A 24755-nucleotide genomic window follows, 5' to 3' on the forward strand; every position below is an offset into this window, starting at 1 on the left:
GACTGCTAACAAGCAAGATTTCCGTGTCCTCACCAAGAGGATGACTGACCATGCTCTCCTCCTCATCCTCATCCTCCTCCCTGTCTTCAGGCCATCCACGTTGAAAAGACGGTATGACAGATGTGCAGGTAGTACCGTCTATAGTGTAGAAAACTAGCTCCTGTTCTTCCTCCTCCTATTCCTCATTGTCACCCAATTAACGTTGGAATGAGATGAGGCTGGGGTGTGTGGAATCACCCTTTATGGTTCCTTGCTCCATCTCATCGTGCTCCGCCTGCAATGCATCCTCTTTAATTGTGGGCAGAGAGCGTTTCAGAAGACAGAGAAGTGGCATTCTGAAGCTAATAATGGCTTCATTATCTTGGTGGAGTCCTCAAAATTTTGGAGGATGGTACAGATGTCTGACATCCATGTCCACTCCTGAGGTCTTGTGTGGAGTCTGACCTGAATACTAAGAGCCTTGTTGATGCTGGTAATAAACAACTGCCCTCTTCTGCTAACAAATCCTTCCCAACATCTGCAATGTAAAGTTCCAATGCATGGGGACACTGCACACTGTAGCATCGGCGTCTTTGCCCCTTGCTAGGCAGAGACGCCGTCTCTCTCACCTCCCCGCTCCTGGCGCAGCGTCCTCCAGCGCTTCTCTCCCCGCTGCTGCCAGCGTGCGCTCCTTCCCCGGCAGTGTGCTTAGGGCGCGCGCGCGCTCCCCCTCTCTTAAAGGGACCGCGCGCGCCATCCTAAGGAGTCCCCGGCCAATTGCCGGAGGACCTCCCATATATAAGGCAACTCCTCCAAAATGGAGGTGCCCGAGCAAAGTTGTTTGCACGGTGTCTGATCTTTGCTTCAGCCCTCAGGTCCCGCTGCTAGCCTGACTCCTCATCCTGCCTGCCAGCCTGTTATCTGCCTGTTACCTGCCTAGCCTGCCAGCCCGCTCACCTGGGAGCGCCCACCAGTTACCTGCCTCGTCTGTCTGCCCGCTCACCTGGGAGCACCCGCCTGTTTCCTGCCTGCCTGCCTGGAGACCCTGCCGTCACTTGCTGTGACCACCTTCCTGGTAAACCTAAAGACTGCTACTTGCCCTGCTTTCTCGAACTGTGACCACCTATCAGCTACCAGAGACTTCTGCCTGCTTGCCGTGTTCATCCGCCATACCGGTCAGTCCCAGCCATCTGACCTGTGGGAGCCACCTGCTCTCTTACAAGGTCGTCCCCAGAGTAGAACCTGGTCCCTCAGCCCGGATCCTCCCTGGTCACGGTGTCGTTTGCTGCCGTTCCACCAGGGTCGGTTCGGGTGGATACTTAGTCACGCCCCTCTGGGTCCCTCCTTGCACCTCGGCACAGAGGTTCCACCACCCGGACCCGTAACACACACCAGTCGGTGAGCTGGAAGTTGCAAATGCTGCTGAAGCACGGCGAAGACAGCGGAACCTGTTGCTGACTTTCTAAAATGGGCACACAGGTGGCGTACTTTGACAATCAGATGTGGCAGATTCGGGTAGGTTTTGAGAAACCGCTAAACCTCGAGGTTAAGCACATGGGCCAGGCATGGTACGTGTGTGAGCTCGCCTTGTCTCAGAGCTGCCACCAGGTTCCGGCCATTGTCACACATGACCATGTCTGGCTGTAGGGTCAGTGGTGTCAGCCACAAATCTGATGCTCTTACAGAGCTGTCCACAACTCTTCAGCGTTGTGCGGTTTGTCACCTAAGCATATTTTCAGCAGAGCCTGTTGCAGCTTGGCCGAGGCAGTGCTGCAGTGCTTCCAGCTTCTGACTGATGTGGTCATTTCAGAGATGGAGGCTGAAGAGAAGGAGGAGGAGGTGCAGGACCTGTACAATGTGGGGGCAACCCTGATTGACCCCGGGCCCGCAATCCTCTGGGTCGGGTGGACGTGTTCCATTCCAAGGTCCGAGTAGATTCTGGCTACCACTATATTAACCCAGTGTGCCATCAGCGAGATATTCCATCTATGCCTACAAGAACTTTTCCACATGTCCGTGGTTAGGTGGACTTTCCCAGTAACTGCGTCGTTGAGGGCATGGCTAATGTTGTGAGATACGTGCTCGTGTAATGCAGGGACTGCACACCAGGAGAAATAGTGGCGGCTAGGGCCCGAGTACCGAGGGACGGCCGTCGTCATCAGGGTGTGGAAAGCTTCCATCTCCACAAGCCTACAAGGCAACATTTTGAGCTCGAGCATTCGCGAAATGTGTGAATTTAGTAGTGTCACCTGAAGGGCGCTGGCTGCGTATTTGCGCTTGCGTTCCAAGGACTGGGGTAGGGACAACTGAACGCTGCACTGAGACAAGGAAGTGGACGTGCTTGCTGATGGTTCTAGTTGAGAGTGTGCAACAACACATGAAGGGCGGAAGGCATCTTCACATGCGTCATGGACAGGGGATTGGCGTGCACGCGCAACAGCAGAAGAAGCGGTGGTGTCACCCGTCGACACTGTTCGGGACCCTGGGGTTCGGTCCACAAAGTCGGGTGCTTTGCTGCAATGTGCCTGATCATGCTGGTGGTGGTCATCCACCACCTCATCTTCCACTTCCGCACCCTTCTCCTCCTCCTCCTCCTCCTGACTTTCTGGCAATTGTGTCTCATCATCATCATCCACCTCTTGTGACAGTAATTGCACTTTCTCACCATTGCCTTCGTGTGACCATGGCTGCTCAAATATCTGGGCATCACTACACGCGTTCTCCTCTTGACTCGCTTGAAGCTAGCTGGGTGAGAGGCCCAAATCTACAAATGTAAATGTGAACAGCTCTTCTGAGTGTCCAAGTGTGGGATCAGTTGTCTCCGGGCACTCAGCATGGTGGGAGGAAGGAGCATCAGGGTGAGGAATAGGTGGTCCATACTCACGGCTACTGACACTTGAGTATGTGGAAGACAGGGTGGTGGTGGTGATGGCAAAGTGACTGGAAGAATTGTCTGCTATCCAACCAACAATGTTTTGACACTGCTGTGTTTTCAATAGTGGTGTTGTGCGGTCCTCCAGTAATTTGGACAGTGATTGTTGTGGCACAATTTCAGCTTGCCCACGGCCATGGCCTCGGCCTCTGCATCCACCATCACGTCTACTTCCCCGTCCCGTGCCACGCACCTTGCCCATTTTAAATGGAGGACAATATTTTCCACATTCACTAGAAATGGCTGATTTTGGAATGCAGTTATATGTGATACGTCTGACAGAAAAATACGGTTTTAAAAAGCATGCCTGTAGTTTAATAATACTATTCTTCACAAAGACCTAGTATGAATAGCTTGACTGACACACTGCAAAGAAATGAAGATGGAAGCCATAAATGGCTGATTTTGGAACGCAGTTTTATGTGATACGTGTTAGAACCCTCCTGTTTGCTTTTTTTCCATCTTGTGATTTGCGGTCACATGACCATCTGCCTTTGTATTCCAGCTCCGCCCTTTTTGCTGTGCTGGACTTCAGTGTTTGACTGTTTCTCTAGCCAGGTGCTTCTGTGCCTTTCTCTGTCAGTTCGTTTGGTTCTTCTGGGACCTCTGGTACTTGTTTGTTTGTCTTTTTGTGTTCTGCAACAACTTCTCTGTTTAAGAGATGTCCCATTTTTGTCCCAGTCCTTAGTTCTCTTAGGGACCCCTCCCCTTATGATATAGGTCTTCGTTCAGACAAGCCGAGTACTAAGGCGCATCTGTTTGCTAGGAACAGGCAGCCCGCTACATCGTAGGGATTCAGCTTAGTTTTATTGTAGGGACAGTTTTCCCTTATCTTTCCTTAGTTCATGTTGCAGATCATAACAATACGTCTGACAGAGAACCACGGTTTTAAATAGCAGGCCTGTAATTTACTAATACTATTTTTCACAGAGACCTTGTATGAATAGCTAGACCGACACACTGCAACGAAATGAAAATGGAAACCAGAAATGGCTGATTTTGGAACGCAGTTTTATGTGATACGTTTGACAGAGAACCACGGTTTTAAATAGCGCGCCTGTAGTTTACTAATACTATTCTTCAGAGACCTCGTGTGCATAGCTTCACCGACACACTGCAACAAAATGGAAGTGGAAGCCAATATTTTCCACGTTAAAATTTCTGGAATTTTATCGCTGTAATATGGAAAAGATCTAGCTGTATTCTGCAGTGCTAACAAGCAAATGGAGCAGAAAAATGGTGTACTCTGGATTGCTTTTTAAGAAAATAACCAGGATTAAGATAAAAAAAGAATTTGCCCTGGCCCCTGATACCTGGAGCTATGTCTACAAATATTTGTCACAGCAGGATCAGTCAGAAGTTGAACATGCAATGGACCCTCTTGTGCTGTATCATGCACTCGCGCTTCCCCCCGAGCATCCCGGAAATACTCGCCGAGTGCCGAGCATGTCGAGCACAGTGATGCTCAGGCGAGTACTGAGTAGTGGTGAGCATGCTCGCTCATCACTAGTATCCAAGCATATTAATGGAAAGTTGAGTGGAAGGAAAAAGTGTGGTAGAAAAAGGTGCACAAGCAGCCGGGATAACCGCAGCCTCGAGTTCCCACCCGAACAACGTGGAAATACTTGCCGAGCTTGTCTAGCACCATGATGCTCGGGCGAGTACCGAGTAGTGGCGAGCTCGTTCGCTCATCACTATGTGGGAACTTTTAATGTTTTTTTTTTTTCATCTGACCCTCTTTCCAGACACAGAAAAAAAGATCTATAGTTCCATTTTTAATTTCACTGCATTCCGCAATACTTAGTCTAAAATAACTTCAATAAAACAACTGGTATGAGTAATTCTTACAGCGGTTTGTCTGTTGCTTATTAGAACAGATTGAAGTCCAGAAACCCAATATGCGTCATAATAATTTAATAATCTATAAATAAAAGTCCTCCTTCCTGAATTAGTTTTGATTGAATGAAGTCAATAGTTTCCCACTAGCATTTATGTACTATTGAAAACTAAAATCTATATCTACTTTTTCCATGATTTTTCAATTTATATAGACTGAGAAAAACTGTGGGTCATTTTAGTTCCTGGTATTACCATCTCATAGGGCATATGTTTAGCATACAAAGGATTTTCACTACAACGGAGTAGATTAGGATCAGAACTAGCAGAAACAACCCTTGTTATCTTCATACATGGCAGCGCCAGTACATCATAGTTCAAAAGAAATACAAGGACAACTGGCCACTAATATAGCAACCCAAGCTGAAAATATGGCATTTAGATGCACTTTTGCTTGCTTCCCCATCAACCAGGCCCTATTCCTTTAGCCTCAACCAATACTTCAAAGAAATGCCTCTTTTTCTGCTGGATAAACTCTGGTTGCCTGGAATATGCCTCTCCAGCAGTTGTTCAGCTACAACACATACAGTGGAGAAAATAAGTATTTGATACACTGCCAATTTGCAAGATATCCCACCTACAAAGAATGGAGAGATCTGTACTTTTTATCGTAGGTACTCTTCAACTGGGAGAGACGGAATCTAAAAAAAAAAAAATCAAGAAAATCCCATTGTATGATTTTTATATAATTAATTTGCATTTTACTCAATGAAATAAGTATTTGATACAATAGAAAAACAGAACTTAATATTTGGTACAGAAAACTTTTTTTGCAATTACAGAGGTTAGACACTTCCTGTAATTCTTGACCAAGTTTGCACACACTATGGCACGGATTTTGGCCCACTCCTTATGGATCTTCTCCAGATTTTTCAGGTTTCGGGGCTGTCTCTGGGCAACATTGAGTTTCACCTCCCTCCACAGATTTTCTGTTGTGTTCAGGTCTGGAAACTGGCTAGGCAATTCCAGGATCTCGAAATGCTTCTTATGGAGCCACTCCTTAGTCGCCCTAGCTGTGTGTTTCGGGTCTTTGTCATGCTGGAATACCCAGCCACGATTCATCTTTAATGCTCTTACTGAGAGAAAGAGGTTGTTGGCCAAAATCTCGTGATATATGACCCCATCCATCCTCCCTTCAATATGGTGCAGTCATTCTGTCCCCTTTTCAGAAAATCACCCCCAAAGAATGACGTTTTCCCCATCATGCTTCACGGTTTTCCTCGAAACAGGGCGAGTGGAGTTAATACCAGAAAGTTTTATTTTGGTCTCATCTGACCACATGACCTTCTCCCATGCCTCCTCTGGATTATCCAGATGGTCATTGGTGAACTTCACGCAGGCCTGGACATGTGCTGGCATGAGCAGGGGGACCTTGTGTGCCCTGCAGGATTTTAATCCATGACGGCGTAGTGTGTTACTAATGGTAATGTTTGAGACTGTGGTCCCAGCTTTCTTTAGGCAATTGACCAGGTCGTCCCAAGTAGTTCTATGCTAATTCCTGACTTTTTTCAGAATTATCCTTACCCCAGGAGGTGAGACCTTGCATGTAGCCCCAGATCAAGAAAGACTGACAGTCAGCTTGTGTTTTTTCCATTTTCTAATAAATGCACCAACAGGTGTTTCCTTCTCAACAAGCTGCTTGCCTATTGTCCTGTAGCCCATCACAGCCTTGTGCAGGTCTACAATTTTGTCCCTGGTGTGCTTAGACAGCTCTTTGGTCTTGGCCATGGTGGAGAGGTTGGAGTGTGATTGAGTGTGTGGACAGGTGTCTTTTATGCAGGTAACAAGTTCAAACAGGTGCAATTAATACAGGTAATGAGTGCAGAGTAGGAGGGCTTCTTAAAGAAAAACTAACATGTCTGTGAGAGTGAGAATTCTTGCTGATTGGTAGCTGATCAAATACTTATTTCATGCCTTAAAATGCAATTAAATTATTTAAAAATCATACAATCTAATTTTCTGGTTTTTATTTTTAGATTCTGTCTCTCACAGTTGAAGTGTACCTATGATAAAAAATACAGACACCTCCATTCTTTGTAAGTGGGAAAACTTGAAAAATTGGCAGTGTATCAAATACCTTTTATCCCACTGTATACACTGTACTGTACTAATCACAAGTTACAATTGTACTACAGTCAACTCTCATTTATAGCAGCATTCCCTACTGACTCAATGTCTTCATAAAACATGATCATATGGTAGTCATCAACATAGTGTATTGATTTTGATGGTCATCTCTAGTGTTGGTGTGAATCAATTTGTAAGACCCATCCATTGGCCACGGTAGTGGTCTGTGACCGCAGGATGGGAGCCATGAAAACTTACTCTTACCTGATGGCATCCACTGTTGTTCTTTTGATTAGTCAGCCTGGTGTGACATCTGTCTTTCTGCAAAAATGATATTGTGCCAGGCTGGCTAATCAAAATAAGATCCTCCTCAGGTAAGAGGCGGTTCTCACAGCTCCCATCTAATGGTCACATATTACTGACATGGTTGATGGACGGCTCATGTGAATTGATTAACACCCACTCTACTCATCTTCTAATATTACTATTTCCCCGACAGCTAATAAGGATTATTCAAAATAATTTTATTATAAGCCCTAATGTTCTCCTCTTCTCCACAGATGCCAATACACATAACATAATACTGAGGAAAGGAAGGGCTCCCATACAAGTTAGACTAACGTTGGGTCAATATACCGTTATAATCAGGCTAGGCTGACAGTCTGTTTTATATGTGGGCCCACCTGCTCTCCCTGACAAATTATAGGGGAGTAAAAGATCCAGAAATTCCAATTTTGGACTAATGATCCTTTTGATCTGGACAAGATAAGATGCCTGAGGAGTCTCTCATAGCAAACACAGGAGCTCTCGGCAGAACACGTGTTCCTATGTATAAAGGAGAGATCACTATCAGCATCCCAAACATTACTAGAGGTAATGTTTTATGTACTGTATGATACTTTTTTTGTGGCAGAGTGCTTTGGCTATAAGCTGATTACATCAATGAGATATGAAGCCATTTTCAGCTCAATTAAGAAAGATGAAACTACAATTGTTATTCTATTGAAAACATATTGAAGATCAAATGATTGAAAACTTTCATGTGAATGTGTTGACAGACTGATCATAAAATAACTACTTGTGGTTCTGTTCAAGCAGTCATGGTATCTTCACTGCCAAGATAGTTCTAAGTTGTAAGGAAATATATTCCAGAGAACAGCTTGGCTCTTGTATTAGAGGTGTTATTTTTATGCCACTTGCGCCATACTAGTAAAAAAATTTTTGGAGAAAATGCTGATCTGTCAATGAAAATCCAAATATATTAAAGCAATAAAAATGTATAATAGGAAGGATAAAAGAAGAAACACATTAATCTCAGCTGAAATAACGGGAAGATGCCTCCCAAAGTGCCACTGTTACGTTAAAGATGACCTTTCACTAAATGTTTCATGTTGAAATGGACACACAGAAAGCAATAGTGGCTGAAGAGTGGAATAAGATTTTTTTCATTTTTTTATTTCGCCTTTCCATGGCGGAAATATTATGACTCAATGTATTTGGCACTTAAAGAGTTAACTTTTTTATGAGATCCAAGTGGATGTTACCAGACACTTTTCACTGGGTGAATTTACTTTTTCTCCCTGTGTATTGCTGACCAATCATAAGCAGGAAGCCACACTCAAAGGAGAGAACACACCCCACAATAAATAATAAAGCAGTTTTCTCAGCCTTGTTCTCCTGGTCTTACCGTCTACATGAATGAGTCAGTGTGAGGGGAGACAGCACAGCTGAGTTTAGCGGTGTCACATTAAAATTAATTTATCAGCTCTCCTGCTCAGTCAGCTGTATTGTATTGCTCCCCCCTTCATACTTCCTGCCCATGATGTGTCAGTATTACACTTCTGTCTGTTTTTCTCCACTTGTTTTCGCTCTGAAGTGAGATCAGTACAGGATGTCATTAGATCTCACAAAGGAGGTATCCAGAACAGTTAGATTGTGTAAGATATAATGACAGCCCTGATCTCTCTGCAGAGCAATTACAAGTTGCCTGAGCACAGTAGACCTTTTATCTCACAGACTGAGAAAACTGCTCTAAGGTATGGTGGGGGCATTTTCTTCTTTGCTTTTGAGCGTTGCAGCCTGCTTATGATTGGTCAGCACCATATGAGGGGGAAAAAGTACACGCCTCCAGTGTAAACTATATGATGACAACAACTTGGAATTTAAAAAGTTAACTAATTAGTTGGCAAATGCTTTGAAGCTAAGATCTCCGCAACAGAAAGGCAATATTTTTTTAAAAAAACTGAGAGAGGCTAGTGGAAAATCTGTTTAAATGCATAGATTTGGGACTAAAATAATTTTTGCAATTCAATTTCATTAAAATTTTTGCACTGTTTTGCTTTTGCAGGCTCTTTTTCTCCCCTGCGCATTAATCTATGATGTAGTCCTTGGTCATGAATCTGATGAGAAGAGCTAAAAAAAAGACAGATAAAAAGGTTAGAACATTTCCCATTGGAATGTCAAAATGAGGTCACTGATGTTTTTATTTTGCTCTGCAGCACCATTATAGTATGTATCCAGTTCAACATGAAAAATTTGGTGAAAGGTCGTATTTAAATCAGCCTATGAATGAAACAAAGATAAGATAGTGTAATAGTGGGGAAGGATGTAGCCTTCCCTAGGCACTGAAGTAGTTAAGGAAAGTGTTCCCTTAATTAATCCTCTCTGAACTGTGGTAGGCCAAGCTAAGGGGTTAGCTCTGGCATAGTTCCTTGTGGGCTGCAGTACCTGTAATCAGCCACAAGATGCCACTGCTCTGGGTGCAGATGTCAGGATGAGTCTGCTAGCAGTGTTATAAGCAGTGATGGGTTAAAGTTCTGTGATGACAGCTCACAGAGGGTGGGCACATTAGTAAAAAAGCCTCTGTTTTAGTGTCCAGAGAGTAGTAAGAGATTGGACAGTGTTCAGGCAGCCTGACTATAGTGGCTGCTAGGGTAGACGGGAGCTCCATACCCTCAGACAGTGGGATCACTAGTGTTACAGTCTCCCTACGCAAGAGCAAGTGTCCTGTTAGCCGGCCGGAGAAGCTCATCAGAGGTAGTGAGAACCTGGGGCACTTCTAGTCTGCAGGAAGCAGAAGACAAATAGGACTCCAGGCTAAGACGTGGGGGAGAGATATTGGATCCAGAAGAGTCTCTCTTGGGCTAGAGATTAGAGCCACAGAGATGCTTCACTTAAAGAGGGAACCAGGGCTGAAGGAGTTACCAGCGCCTGTGAGAGATGATAACCTGTCGGGCCTTATCCATTATATCCGCGATCGGATGGCTTGAAGTAAGTGAAGAGCACCACATACACAGCCACACTTCAGAGGGAGGACACGTATTGTCTGTAGGCTGCCAGAGCGAGAGGGGGCTACAGCTCGCCCACGACTACCTCGCTGGGGCACCTTACAATAGTACTGTGAAAAAATCTGAGAGACCAGGATGCTCCAATAGGTGATATAGCCTAGGTAGTAAAAACTAATAAGGAATAAAAGATGCTCATCTTGTAAGCTATGCACCAAGGCACACCAATATTTTGCCTGTTCCTGCTCCGGATTGTCAGATGAGTCTGGAGTATAGCGTATACATCAAGTAGAAAAATTGGAGTCTCTGGTGTTGTCCGTTAGAAGCTTAAAATCCCCTAATTTTATAACCAAAACAAAAGATGGTGATTGTTCCTGGGTAGAAAGAAGTGGAGGAAAAAGGGAAAGAGAGAGCTACCTGAGCGTAGTAAGTAGAGACTGGAAATTTTTAAAAGAATATAAAATATAAAATCTTTTATGCTCACCTGAGCAAGTTGTGCTGATAGGCACAACTCTATTTGAGGAATTTGTCCATTATTCGGGTTCTCAGACCACGGTTTGCAGCTCTTCCATAGACGGTGGGGGTATATTTGTCCTACCCGACAGACAGCCACCACGTGAACAAATTGAGACAAATGGATTCTGGAGGCGCTCCCATGGAAGAAAGAGTAACCAAAAAATTGTTGAATCTTCCAATTGTGGTGCAATCACATAGAGGATATTCCACCAGGGATTAATATTTGTAGGTTTATTAAAAATCATAAAACTGTGAATACACATAAGGGACATGGATGTACAAAGGGGAAGGGAGAAGGGAGTCTTTAAAAAGGATCACACAACGCGTTTCTGCTCATAGAGCCTCAAACATACACACCTGATGAAGGCTCTATGAGCATGTGGCGTTGTGTGATCCTTTTTAAAGACTCCCTTCTCCCTTATGTGTATTCACGGTTTTATGATTTTTTAATAAACCTACAAATATTAATCCCTGGTGGAATATCCTCTATGTGATTGCACCACAATTGGAAGATTCAAAAATTTTTTGGTTACTCTTTCTTCCACGGGAGCGCCTCCAGAATCTATTTGTCTCAAAACAAAAGATAATAGTTTAAAACATTAAAAATTAGATTAAGCATGAATAAACAAATGCATTTTCGGTCCAGTACCTTGACCTTTGCCCTGCCTAAAACAAAGTCCTTCATGTGCTCAGTAAATGATTTTTATCTTTTAAAGCTCTTTTTGTCAAGGGTAAATTTGCCAGACCAAATTTAGCCATGGATTCTGATATCCTCTCATCACAAGGCTGCTGTAAATCTCATGCATGTGCACGAACTTCCATACTCTTTGGCTTCTTTGGAGAACTGCATACGTTTAGGAATGCAGAAGACAGTATGACGTGCCCCCTGGGCCGTGGGGTACTCGGTAGCCGGTGCTGAGGGATGTCACAGTGGCAGTGACCCGGTCTGTGACCCAGGGCGGTCAATAAAATGGGAAAAGTAAAAGGGGCATAAAGTTTTTATAAAGATAATGTTCGTGACGCCACCTGTGGTATGCAGCTATATGGGGCCGCTGTTGCGGTGCAGATCCTCTGGAGCTGATGGTGACGCAGCAGAGTTGGTTCAGCTCTCCACAGGCAGTGCTTAGTTCCAGGGCAGGAAATAGTGATGTTATGAGGTAGATGTTGCTATGCTGTGTAGTGCAGGGCTGGTGATGGTGCAGCAATAATTCCAGGACACAGTGGGGTGCAGTCTTCAAGGTTTACTCAGTTATCACACTGCTCCAGGTTACAACTGCCAGCTTATAACCACCCACGTCGTCCTGCATTCACCAAGGAAGGGGTTCAGCAGCTCTCAGGTATTTCAGGAGTACTTAAACGGGACACAGTTCTATGTTCCTTCCTCGGTCATCTTCCTGCGCTGGCTCTCACCCTCCTACCCTGCGTCTCACAATCAGTGTCCCAAGCCAGTAGCCTCGGATCTTGTCGGGCGACATGCAGTCCCCTGGACCCTATGCCGGCTTCCTTTTCGGCGATGTAATTGTGGTAGTGGGCAGCTGCACCTTGAAAGTACAGTAGCCTCCGGTTACCTAGCTGAGCCTGATTCTTCTCCACTAGTTTAGGGGCCTGTCCCCTCTGCGGCCTGATCCCTCTACGTCTGTGTAGATTCGGGCGCACGGGAGGCTTCCTGCACTCACCATACCTCTGGGATCCTCTCTGTCTCTGGAGCCTTCCCTCTGCTCCTGTCCTCTCTCACTCTTTTCTGGGCATCTCAGACTAGGCCCTGCTCCTTTCTCCACTCCTGCTGTGCAAAACTCCTCCTGAGCTCCTGCTCCCAGCTCTCTCTCCTTACACTGACTGATCTGCACTCCTGCTCCCAGCACTGGAGCAGGAGACTGGCTTGCTCTAGAACCTTCTACCTTCCTTTTATACTCCTTCCTGACCGTGCTCCCCTGACCTACTTCCTCCACCCACACCCACTATATGGTTCCCCCTCTCTTGGTCCCCCCCCCCTTCCAGCCAGGGACAGGGCTCAGCATTGTGCACGTTCATCTTGCCCCGCCTGCTGGTCTAGAGTGGTGTAGTGTTGGATGCAGGTGGGGTGCGTCCCGGGCAGTACTCCCTCCTTACCTGAGAGTGGGGTACCACACCTCTGGGTGAGATGCAGTACCTCTGTGGCGACTGAACCCGCAGTGGTGCCACAAATGCATATCAGGAAATATCTTATATGGCCCAGTGGTTATGTCTTTTGCCATTGCATAAAGTATTTCAATCATGTCCTCCTTAGTGTGATTACAAGATCCAACGTTGGCCTAAGGGAAGCAAAACAACTAGTCCTGGCTAATTTGTACATAAATAGCCGAGGTCTTAAAAGTTGTTTAGCCAAAATTACAGTATATAAAATAGGGAAATTTGGTTGACAATGGGGACAGAAAAGTAATTAAAATTTGGAGACCACATCCTCGCCTGTAAATGTATGCCCACTTTTCTCATCACATTTAAAATGTGATGAGTGATGACAAAAGTTCCTCATTTTTGAGCAATTTTGTCTGGCACCATGGCTCTTTACTTTTTAGGGTGCAGTTTAATTCAAAATCTAGCCTAAATTGCATGAAAAATGTGGGTCAATGTGCATGTATGCTGTCATTGTGGACTAACATGAATTGATCTTTGAGGTTATATCATAGATGTGTAATGCTTTATTGGCTTTACAACAGTTTTTTTTTTGTAGAAGGTCCTGTACCAAAGCATGTTATTGACTATGGATCTGCTAAAGAGAAGTGTGTGCTTCAAATATCTGTTAGAGAAGAACAAGTAGAATCACTGGAATACCTCAAAATCACATCTGGGGCATGCATGAGATGTGTTCTTAGTTTTTCTGGGCACATATTATAAAATGTGATGGATATTAAATGAAAAATGTAATAATAAAATGAAAAGATGCAGAAAAGAATAAAATAAAGGGTAAATACACTTTTCCTGTATAACATACCAAGAATAAAAAGCAGTGGCCTCAAATCCCTGAAATCTTATCTGTTGACGTTTATTATGAAATATATTCCATCTGGATCACCATACAGCTTTGTGGCAGATGTTCTGTGTCAGCTTCAACAAATGTAGTGGAAACTATATTTTTCTCTGAGGTCTTTCAGGTAGTTGTTTGACATAACTTTTGCTACAAGGATAGGCTGTTGGGTAAGAAGTCTTGAAAGATGCATGATGATGCTGAAACATCTTTTAAACAGACATTAACATAACATGAAATATACTTAGTATTACACTGTATAACTCAATAGCTGCAAAGAATAAAACCAATTTGCTTGGTTAAGAATTTAAATTCTCTAAAAATTTTCCCTGAAAATTCTTCAGCAGAAAATATGTTGCGAAAACATTTGTTTTACAAAATGTGCTCTCTTCCTCTTCTCCTAAAGTGCTCCAAGGCATTTGCATGGGTAACCTTAATAGCACATGAACCCTAGGAGAAAAGTAGACCATTCGCCTATCTGAATACCTGCAAAAATACAGAACATGCTATTAAAGGTATACAAGGAAGCAAACTTAAAAGGAACAAGTCAGTGAATGAAAACTGATGTTTGGGGAAGTAATAATCCCTTCAGATGCCACAACTGAGGGACCTCTGCATAACGTGCAGCAACCCTTACCTACTCTTGCTTGTTGGGGTTGTCCACTACTTGAACCCCTTCTTGAACTAAATGTTTGGCCCAGATAAAATAAAAAAGCCTATACTCGCCTCCCGTGCTAGTGCCATTCCAGTGGTGTCAGTTCTTGCGATCCCAGGGCTACCGTGCATTTGTTGTGACACTGGCACCCAAACAGTGCTGGCGTTATTGTCCCCGCCTTTTGACAAATCAAACAGGAAGAGGAAGTCCGGGCTGCAGCTGCTCTCTGACTTCCTCTTCATGTTCAATTGCACATGAGGCAGGGACAGTGATGCCAGCCCTGATTGGGTGCCAACGTCACATGTCAAAACAGAACGGGAGCCCCAGGAACAGCAAGTGCCAATGCCATGGGAATGGTGCAAGCATGGGAGGTGAGTATAAGCTTTCATTTTATCAGGGCCAAGCAGGGGTACAAGTAGTAGTCCAAGTACTTTAACAGTCTGGTATTGCAATACTTATTTCTTAAGCAGTTTTTTTTTTGGAGATCAATTGGTTTTGTTTCAACACTATTCAAAGTTTTTGTTTACATTTACTAAATATACTGAATTTAGCATTTTTTTTTTACAGTACATATACAATGGGGAAAATAAGTATTTGATAGACTGCCGATTTTGCAAGTTTTCCCACGTACAAAGAATGGAGAGGTCTGTAGTTTTTATCGTAGGTACACTTCAACCGTGAGAGACAGAATCTAAAAATAAAAAGCATAAAATCACATTGTATGACTTTTGCATAGCTTAATTTCATTTTATTGCATGAAATAAGTATTTGATCACCTACAAACCAGCAAGAATTCTGGGACTCAGAGACCTGTTAGTTTTTCTTTAAGAAGCCCTCCTACTCTGCACTTTTATTAATTACACCTGTTTGAATTTGTTTCCTGTATAAAAGACATCTGTCCACAAACTCAATCAATCCCACTCCAACCTCTCCACCATGGCCAAGTCCAAAGAGCTGTTTAAGGACACCAGGGACAACATTGTAGACCTGCACAAAGCTGATATGGGCTACAGGACACTAGGTAGGCAGCTTGTTGAGAAGGCAACAACTGTTGGCACAATTATTAGAAAATGGAAGAAACACAAGATGACTGTTAGCCTTCCTCGGTCTGAGGCTACATGCAAGATCTCACCTCGTGGGGTAAGAACTACAAGGGAATACCTGGTCAATGACCTGAATAGAGCTGGGATCACAGTCTTAAATATTACTGTTTGATGATCCAGAGGAGGCATGGAAGATGGTCATGTGGTCAGATGAGACCAAAATAGAACTTTTTGATATCAACTCCACTCACCGTGGTTGAAGGAAGAAGAAGAATGAGTACAACCCCAACAACACCATCCCAACCATGAAGCATGTTGGGGAAACATCATACTTTTGGGGTCCTTTTCTGCAAAGGGGAAAGGAAGACTGTGCTGTATTGAAGGAAGGGTGGATGGGGTAATGTATCACGAGATTGTGGCCAACAACCTTCTTCCCTCAATAAGAGCATTGAAGATAGGTCATGGCTTGGTCTTTCAGCATGACAATGTCCCAAAACACACAGCCAGGGCAACTAAGTGGATCCGTTAGAAGCATTTCAAGATCCCAGAGTGGTCTAGTCAGTTTCCAGACCTGAACCCAAAAGAATGTCTTTGGAGGGAGCTGAACCTCAATGTTGCCCAGTGACAGCCCCAAAACCTGAAAGATCTGGAGAATATCTCTATGGAGGAGTGGGCCAAAATACCTGCTACAGTGTGTGCAAACTTGGTCAAGAATTACAGGAAATGTTTGTAATTGCAAAGAAAGGTTTTTGTACCAAATATTAAGTTCTGTTTTTTTATTTTATACAATACTTATTTCATGCAATAAAATACTAATTAGTTATGTAAAAATCATACAAAGTGAGTTTCTTGCTTTTTCTTAAAGATTCCGTCTCTCACAGTTGAAGTGTATTTACAATAAAAATTACAGAGCTCTCCATTCTTTGTAGGCGAGAAAACTTGCAAATTATTTTTGCCACTGTAAGTGAGTGCATGAAATAGCAGGATAATAGATTGAAGGCCCTGGATCAGTGAAGAATATATTATTGTCTTCATGCATTCCAAATTTTTTTTTGGGTTGTTGACATCATTGTATGTGGCTTAGTGGTTATGATACTAAATTTAATTTTGTAACTTTAGTTTGTATTTAACAGTTACATTTAATAAATTATTTTAGAATTTTTTATGGACCTGAATTTAACTTTTATTTTTTTTAACCTACTGTATATTCTAATTTATAGAACCTACACAGGCATCTATTTGGCTATTTCTTACAGGCCTCACATTATCACAAGACAATCCTAATGCTGCATATACACTGAAAGATTATCGTGCACAAGTGTTCTTAAAAAATTCCCTTTTCATGATTATCTTTCAGTGTAAATAAGCTGCCTATCAACCAATGAATGAGGAAACGCTCATTAATTTGGTGATTCTTGGTGGTGCATTGCCTTGTGTAAAAAAACAATGGCAGCCTATGAGCACTGAGCAATGTTTTACAGATCACCGGTGCATGTCGTTTACCTCGGTCTACATGTTTAATCAGGCTATTAAATGATCGATAATCACTGGTCCTTTAGTGCTACCGATCTGTCCATCTAAACAGACAGTATCAGTACAAAACCATGAAAGATCACAATCAGGAGCTAATGGAGTACAAAACAGCCTCCTTTTGTTTCAACCCTTTTATGCTATAAATGGTATGATTGGTACAGTGCTCAGCATAAATGAGTACATCCCCTTTGATAGTAAGATTTTTATCAATGTGTATTTCACTGAATACAAGAACAATTTTAAAAATTTTTACAGGACTGAGTTTCATAGAATATTTTTTAACCCATAACATGAAAGTAATGTTAATAATATAACATTCATTACAAAATCTTCAGTTTTACTCAAATAAGTTGATGAAAATATGAATTCACTCCACATCAAAAACTACTAATTCTAGCATTTTTTAATAACATCCATGAATTTTAAGGACAACACCAAGTCTTCTAGGCATGGAATGAACAAGTTGACGACATATTACATCATCTATCTTTTTACATTTTTCAAGAATGATCATTTAGAGCCTGGATGCTGCATTCAGAGTGATGCTTAACTTGTCTATTCAGAATTTACCATAGGTGTTTCGGTTGTGTTCAGATCAGGAGGAATACTTGGCCACTGAATCACTTTCATCCTGTTCAGAAATGCAACAGATGTGTGTTTTGGATCATTTCATGTTGGAAAAGTGCACGTCTACCAAGCATACGGAGAGATGGTAGCATCTTCTCTTTTTATATAGAACAGTACATTTGTGAATTCATGATATCATTAATGAAATGTAACTCCCCGACACCAACAGCACTCATACGACCCACATAAGGACACTGCCATGACCATATCTCACCGTTGGCATAATGCATTTAGAAAAAATTCACGTCTATGTTGTTTTTTTTTTAACTCTTATTTTTATTTAATAACTTTCTAATATTAGTGAATCTGACATACAATGCAGTACAGATGGATGGCTAATTGGTTCTCCATCTGTTTACCAGAGTCATCTAATGTCTATGCCCATGTTTAGATTATAAATATAGCAACAGTTTAGTATTTTTTCATGAGAAAGAGTTTCTCTCTTGAATATTCCTGCTTCTACCGTGCTGTCTGGGAAGAGCAACTCTAGGCATCAATACTAAAGAGTATTACATTATAGCCCACAGCATTATAGCCCAATCTGTGAACTTTCAATGTAATCAAAGGATTGGCATTAAAAACACTGCAGTTGTCTAAAAACGTTTCTATTAAATGGGTTGTCCGACCTTAGGATACAAGTCTGCAGTAACTCTATACAGTGGCTTATGAAAATATTCACCCCCTTGGCATTTGTTTGTGTTTTGCTACCCCACAACCTGGAATTCCACTGTGTTTTTGAGGGTTTGCATCTGTTGTAAAGAACATGCCTACAACTGTGAACCTTTAGTTTTCTTTTTATTGTCAAGCAAACAACAAATGGGACAAAATAACTGTAAACTTTAGTGTGCATAAATATTCACCCCCTTAAAGTCAGTACTTTGTAGAGCCTCCTTTTGTGGCAATTACAGTTGCAAATCGCTTTGGATAAGTCTCCATGAGCTTTCCACATCTTGTCACTAGGGCTTTTTGACCATTCCTCAAGGTTTGCTCCAGCTCCTTTAAATTAGATGGCTTCCTCTGGTGAAAAGCAATCTTCAAGACTGACCATAGATTCTCAATTGGATTAAAGTCTGGTCTTGAACTAGGCCACTCCAGAACATTTACATGTTTCTCCTTAAACCACTCGAGTCTTGGTTTAGCAGTATGCTTTGGGTCTTTGTCTTGTTTGAAGGTGAAACCTCCATCCCAGTCTCAAATCACTGACAGACTGAAGCAATTTTTCTCAAGAATATCCCTGTATTTCATATTATTCATCTTCCCCTCAACTCAGACCATTTTACCTGTCCCAGCTGGCAAAAAAACATCCCCACAGGATGATGCTGCCACCACCATGTTTCACTGTTTGGATGGTGATCTTGGGGTGAAGAGCTGTGTTGGTTTGACGCCAAACAGTGTTCACCTTGGTGGCCAAAAAGTTTAATTTTGGTCTCATCTGACCACAGCACCTTCCTCCATACATTTGGGGAGTGTCCCACATGTCTTTTGGCAAACTCAAAACAAGCCTTACAATTTTTGTTTGTAAGTAAAGGCTTTTTTTCTGCCCACTCTCCCATAAAGGCCACCTCTATGGAGTGTGTGGCTTATTGTGGTCATATGAGCAGATACTCCAGTCTCTGCTTAGGAACTCTGTAGCTGCTTCAGGGTTACCTTTGGTCTCTGTGCCGCCTCTTTGAATAATGCCCTCTATGCCCGGGCTGAAAGTTTTGGTTGTTAGTTCTATCTTGGTGGGTTTGTTGTGGTATCATGTTATTTCCATTTGATGATAATGGATTTTATTGTGCTCCAATGGATCATCAGAGATTGGGATATTTTTTCATAACCCAACCCTGACTTGTACTTCTCAACAACTTTGTCCCTGACTTTTTTGGATATCTGCTTGGTGTTCATGGTGTTAATTGGTTAGTGGTGCCTCTTGCTTAATGGTTTGCAGCGTCTGTGGCCATGCAGAAAAAGTGTGTATATACTGACAGACCATGTGACCTTTAGATTGCACACAGGTGGACATACTTTCACTAAGCATGTGAATTATGAGTGAAATTACTGGCACCAGAAATTTTTAGGGGCTTCATCGCAAAAGGGGTGAATACATGTGCACATGCCAATTTTTAGTTATTTGATTCCATAAATTTAGTTTATGCCTATATTTTTCTCACTTCACTTCACCAACTTAGATTATTTAGTGCTGATGCATCATACAAAAATGTGATTATAAAAATATTTAAACACAGGTTGTAATCTAACAAAATAGGTAAAAAGCCAAGGGAGTGAATACTATTGCAAGCCACTAATGTCACGAAAGGTGTAGGAAAGACTAAGTGCAACACGAAGGGAAGGGGGAAAAGGGGGCCCAGACTCTAGAGAAAGGGGGTAGTGGAGATCTCCCAGGCTAACCTTATATCACCCTCTCTCCCGTAACATCCCTATATTGTTTCCGCACCAATCGCCGCACAGGAACCTCGCCCTGTCTTTCCCTGGTGTTTGGCCCTGGCTAGGGAAGGGAGGGGATGAGCGCTAGTCTATCCCCACTGACAAAGACAACAAGCGGGAACAAACAAGGGAAGATAGCTTAGCTTTAGTCAGAGAGATGAACACACATCCTTTTAGCATCATAGAGGAAGAAGTAATGCACTTGCTCCAAGCCTTTACCAGGGGTCAAGTGAGTATCGCCGGCACCTCCCTCTAGCAGGTATTTATACACCCAGGCCAGAGTGTTCATTAGCAAGAGGAAGGTAGCCGCTGGGTCCTAGAGAGACAGCTTCTAAGAAGATGTCTGTAATGCCAAACGAAGAGATCTCCTGCAACCAACTGCAGGGTGACTGTCTGTCAGTTCTGACACACCCGTGACAACTATATGACTCCAAACATGTGAATCCTCACAGCCTGTGCACTGAACACAATAAGGATTCTCCGGACCCGGCGCAGGGAGTGACAATTTGCAAATTTCTGGCTATATTGCAAATAGAGTAGTCCAGCCTTGCTCAATGCAAGTGTATTGAGCAAGGCTGCCCAACTATATGGCACATGAACCAATGTATGAAAATCATATACTTGTGGTCAAGGGACTGCTGCTCCTGGTGCCAGCACCAGAGAATCCTCACAGAGCACACTGGATGTGCTCTCAGGATTCACAAGTGTGCAGTCACATAGTGTGACTGCAGACTTTTACCATAAGGCCGGACAACCCCTTTATATGTGCTTCCCAATGGTTAAACCAGTCAGTGCAGTTAAATGGGTGCTGCTAAGGCACACCCAGCTGCAGTGACCTATTGTCCCACTTTTATCAGTAAAATTGTGCAGCTATTGCCTACCACAGACACAAATTTTCTATATTTTTATTTTACATACCTTCCCATATTGTCAAAATATAAAAAATACAAATATTAAAATCACCTAAAACTGAAGCCACATGATCACAAAAAGACACAAATTATTTTTATAACCCAATGAGAAAAAAGAGCTTTTAAATCCATAAGTACAAAAAAAAGCCAAAAATTTACCTGGTCATGAATAGACTAAAATGGCTTGGTGTTGAACTGGTTAAGCTTCATTTTATAAAACCAATTTTGTTTTAACTATGGTATCCCTGACATATATAAGCAAATTAGTCCAGAAGGTCAAAAATGATCCAAAATTCAGTTTTAATCAGAGTTTTAAGGTTCCTAATATAAAGATCAATTTGCTATATCTGTATGGTCTATGGAGGAAACCATTGAGAGCACCTAATAATGCCCCCTTGACCTTTTCGTCAATGTAGACCTCCCCAAAAAAATAGAATGTATGAAAATGTGCATTGAACATGTTAACTCAATAACATAGAGCATAAATATTAACAGAATTAGGCTTTTTATTCCAGCTTTCGCTATTATGAAAAACATACATTTTCAACTTTTCTGTCTTAGAGAGAATTATCAGGACATATAAGCAAATTAATCTTCAAAAAGGGTCGGAGTTGGACAATTCTCAGTGGCTACTACCAAAGTTGGCAGCCTTAAGTTGATAAAGCCTAGGGACTAAATGGCATGGGAATATTGCACATTTTGCAAAGTTAAACAAACTGTCAAAAAGAATCATTAAAAAGTAAACATGTACAATCAGTGTGATAAGAGAACTTGCTATGTGTTTTCTAATAAGAGAAGAGTGCACATTTTTATGTAAACGACTTGTCAGATCAAGGCATATGGCTTTTGGCCTCATATACAATTGTTTTTCAATAATTAACACTGAAGTATTTCTTCTAAACACAGATGTTACCTAAAGAGCATTTGTGGGGAAATGAGCTCAAGCAGGAGTTAATCAAGTATGGGGTGAAATGCTCCATGGGATGATCTGTCATACAGTAGGTGGTCTCTCTCTGGTGTTTAGACTACCGCTGTTTATACAACACATCTTGAGGCACTCCTCTCCTTAAGACCGATCTACCTAGGTGTTATGGGTGACAGTCTTGAAAACTTTGCAGTTTATTTAAGTAGCTGAAATAGTTTCACAATATGAGCTTACCCCCCTGTTTACAACAGAGTATAAAGTAAAATAATCTGACAATCTGACTTCAGCTTGATGTTCATGTACTACACATATTGCATAGCATCTGACGCCTCCTCTTGGAAGAAAAAAAAGCAAACTAATATAAATGGATTCAAAATGTAATTTATAAGCTTAAAATCATTTCTCTGGCACCAGTAAAATCCACTAAATGCAGTTTTTAGGGTTGTGTTAGCCCTCCTTACCTTCGGAGTCCCTGAACAGCTGCATTCACAGGCTGTCTGCTTCTGGACCATGGTAGAGTATCTTGTGGCAACCAGTCACCTTGGAAAATGCTCTTTAATTGCAGATATAGGGTTAATCTGCAAGTGAATAGTGTTACAATACTGCTTGGCCTTCTTACTAAAAGTGGCACTTCTGAGAGAAAATTTTGTTCTTTGCTCCTTGGAATGGCCGGCTTTCAGTCATGGGGTGTGAAAAAAGCTGCTTCATTGATGGCTACTGCAAGCCGCAATTTTAAGCACATTCTAGTACATTGACAACTTTCTCTGCACAGATGTGCTACAAAGACAACGGCCAGGCAGCATAATGCAGCCATCATCTGCTGGGAATAGGTGGGCTCAGCTCCTGAGCCTACTCCATACACTCGTTCCTGGCGAGCACAGAACATGTACGATGCTCGTCGTCATGTGTTAATCACATAGTCAAACAGGTGTATTTGTATGACTCTATGATGTGGTAGATCATTTTTCTCATACAATAATAAAGTTTAGAATTAAAGGGAATCTGTCACCACATTTAACCTATCTAAACTATTAATATGGGCAGACAGGTTATAGGCTGCTGAAAGAAGTCCTCCCTGTATGTCTAATATCAGATGCCTTGTTGTGGAAAAATCATCTTTTATCAGTTTATGTAAATGACTTCTTCCAAGCTATGGGGAGGATGTTGCCTGGAAAATAACTCTGCCTCTAGATATTATTTTTTATAATAGGGGAGTTACCAGTGTGAGACAAGTAACTAACACAGAAAAGGAAAACACATTTTTGTAGCTTTCTGAGCTCTGCTGTATTGTAAAAATAAGAAACTCTCTGCCTGTGATCTGGAAGCTGAAGCTGAGAGGAACCTGCAGATGTGTCAGGTATAATCACACACAGCTCTGCAGTGAGATCAGGAGAGCAGAGAGCGGCCATTACTTATCACACTGGTAACTCCCCCTTCAAGTAAAACCAGCTCTGGAGGCAGAGTTATCTTCCAGGCAGTGTCCTCCTCAGAGCCTGGAAGAAGTAATTTATATAAAGTGATAAAAGATGATTCATCAAAAATAACACATTTGATATGAGACATATGGGGATAATTTTCCTCATTGGGAATTCTGTCAATGTTTTTGCTGTTTTTGGTAGGAAGAACAGTACAGCATTCAGCTCTTTTCTTGGTGGTCGAAATGATGGAAACATTGAAGGATGGGCCCACATTACAAGTTAATTAAGCTTATCTGTCTCCACTTGTATCTGTCATACAATGGATCAGTTACAAAGGGATGGCTTCTGTTACATGATAGCAATGAAGGTAGTGTGAAAAATGCTTTATATAAAAAAATCTTCAATTTTTTTAAAATCAGAATGGGAAGGTATCTATCAGCTATTTTTTGTTTTAATTATTTTACTATAGCGCCATTAATTCCACAGCGCTTTACAGACATTATCATGACTGTCCCCATTGGGGCTCACAATCTAAATTCCCTATCAGTATGTCTTTGGAGAGTGGGATGAAACCGGTGAACCTGGAGAAAACCATACAAGCACAGGGAGAACATACAAGCTCCTTGCAGAGTTATTTTTAGCGGGATTTGAACCTACTTAAAACAACTGTGCTAATCACTGAGCCAGTCTATGCCCAGTATATGTAACAGCTGCTGGTTTAGCAGAACATAAAGTTGACCAATACTGGTATTGTCAGTGCAAAAGCAATTTTTATTGGCACCACGTTGTGTTTCCCAGGCCTAAGTAGGTGCATTACTTGCTTGAATATTGAGTATACAATGTTTCCATCTATGGCTGTCAAAAGGATTAACAGCTAAATTCTATCTGTCTGTCAAAATGATATTGAGGATAACTGATAATAGAATAAAGCGCTTTTTCATGGACTCATAATTATGTATAAAGCTCTACGACTCCTAAAAAATTTAATCTTAAACTTGTTTATTTTGCTACTCATGTATTTCTAAACCAAATTATCTTTGTCACTTTGGTTATCCACTGTCTGCCAATAAAGGCTTTCACATATTTTTTTTGTCTGTTATCCTTATTTTTCTAGTCTTTTAGTATGGCCGGTGTATTCAGTAGATGTGAAGTAAAATAGGGCAAATAAAGATGATTGCTAAATTCGTGAATCTTTTTAGAGAATTAATTCCAGTAGATTCACAACTTTTAATTCGTACCTTGAAACGTGTTTCCTATTGCATGATTTTATAAATATCTAAAGATAGCAAAATAACCAGGGAATATGCATTCACAATTAGAACAATCACTTTAAAGCCTTATAAAGGGAAAGTATGAGCTAAAAAAAAGTCTATTTATCAACTGATATTGTGGTAATATGCAAGTAAATGGCATTTTAAACCCGTTTGGCTGGCTAAGGGCTCATTCACACATCCGTATTTTTAGTCTAAGTGCTGTGCATGAAAAAAATGGGTCACAGTTGTTATTCAATAGGGCAGTGCAGATGAGCAATTTTTTTC

Source organism: Phyllobates terribilis, unplaced genomic scaffold (genome assembly GCF_046119375.1).
Source record: "Phyllobates terribilis strain yellow unplaced genomic scaffold, ASM4611937v1 Scaffold_2__4_contigs__length_985480577, whole genome shotgun sequence".
NCBI classification, from domain to species: Eukaryota; Metazoa; Chordata; class Amphibia; order Anura; family Dendrobatidae; genus Phyllobates; species Phyllobates terribilis.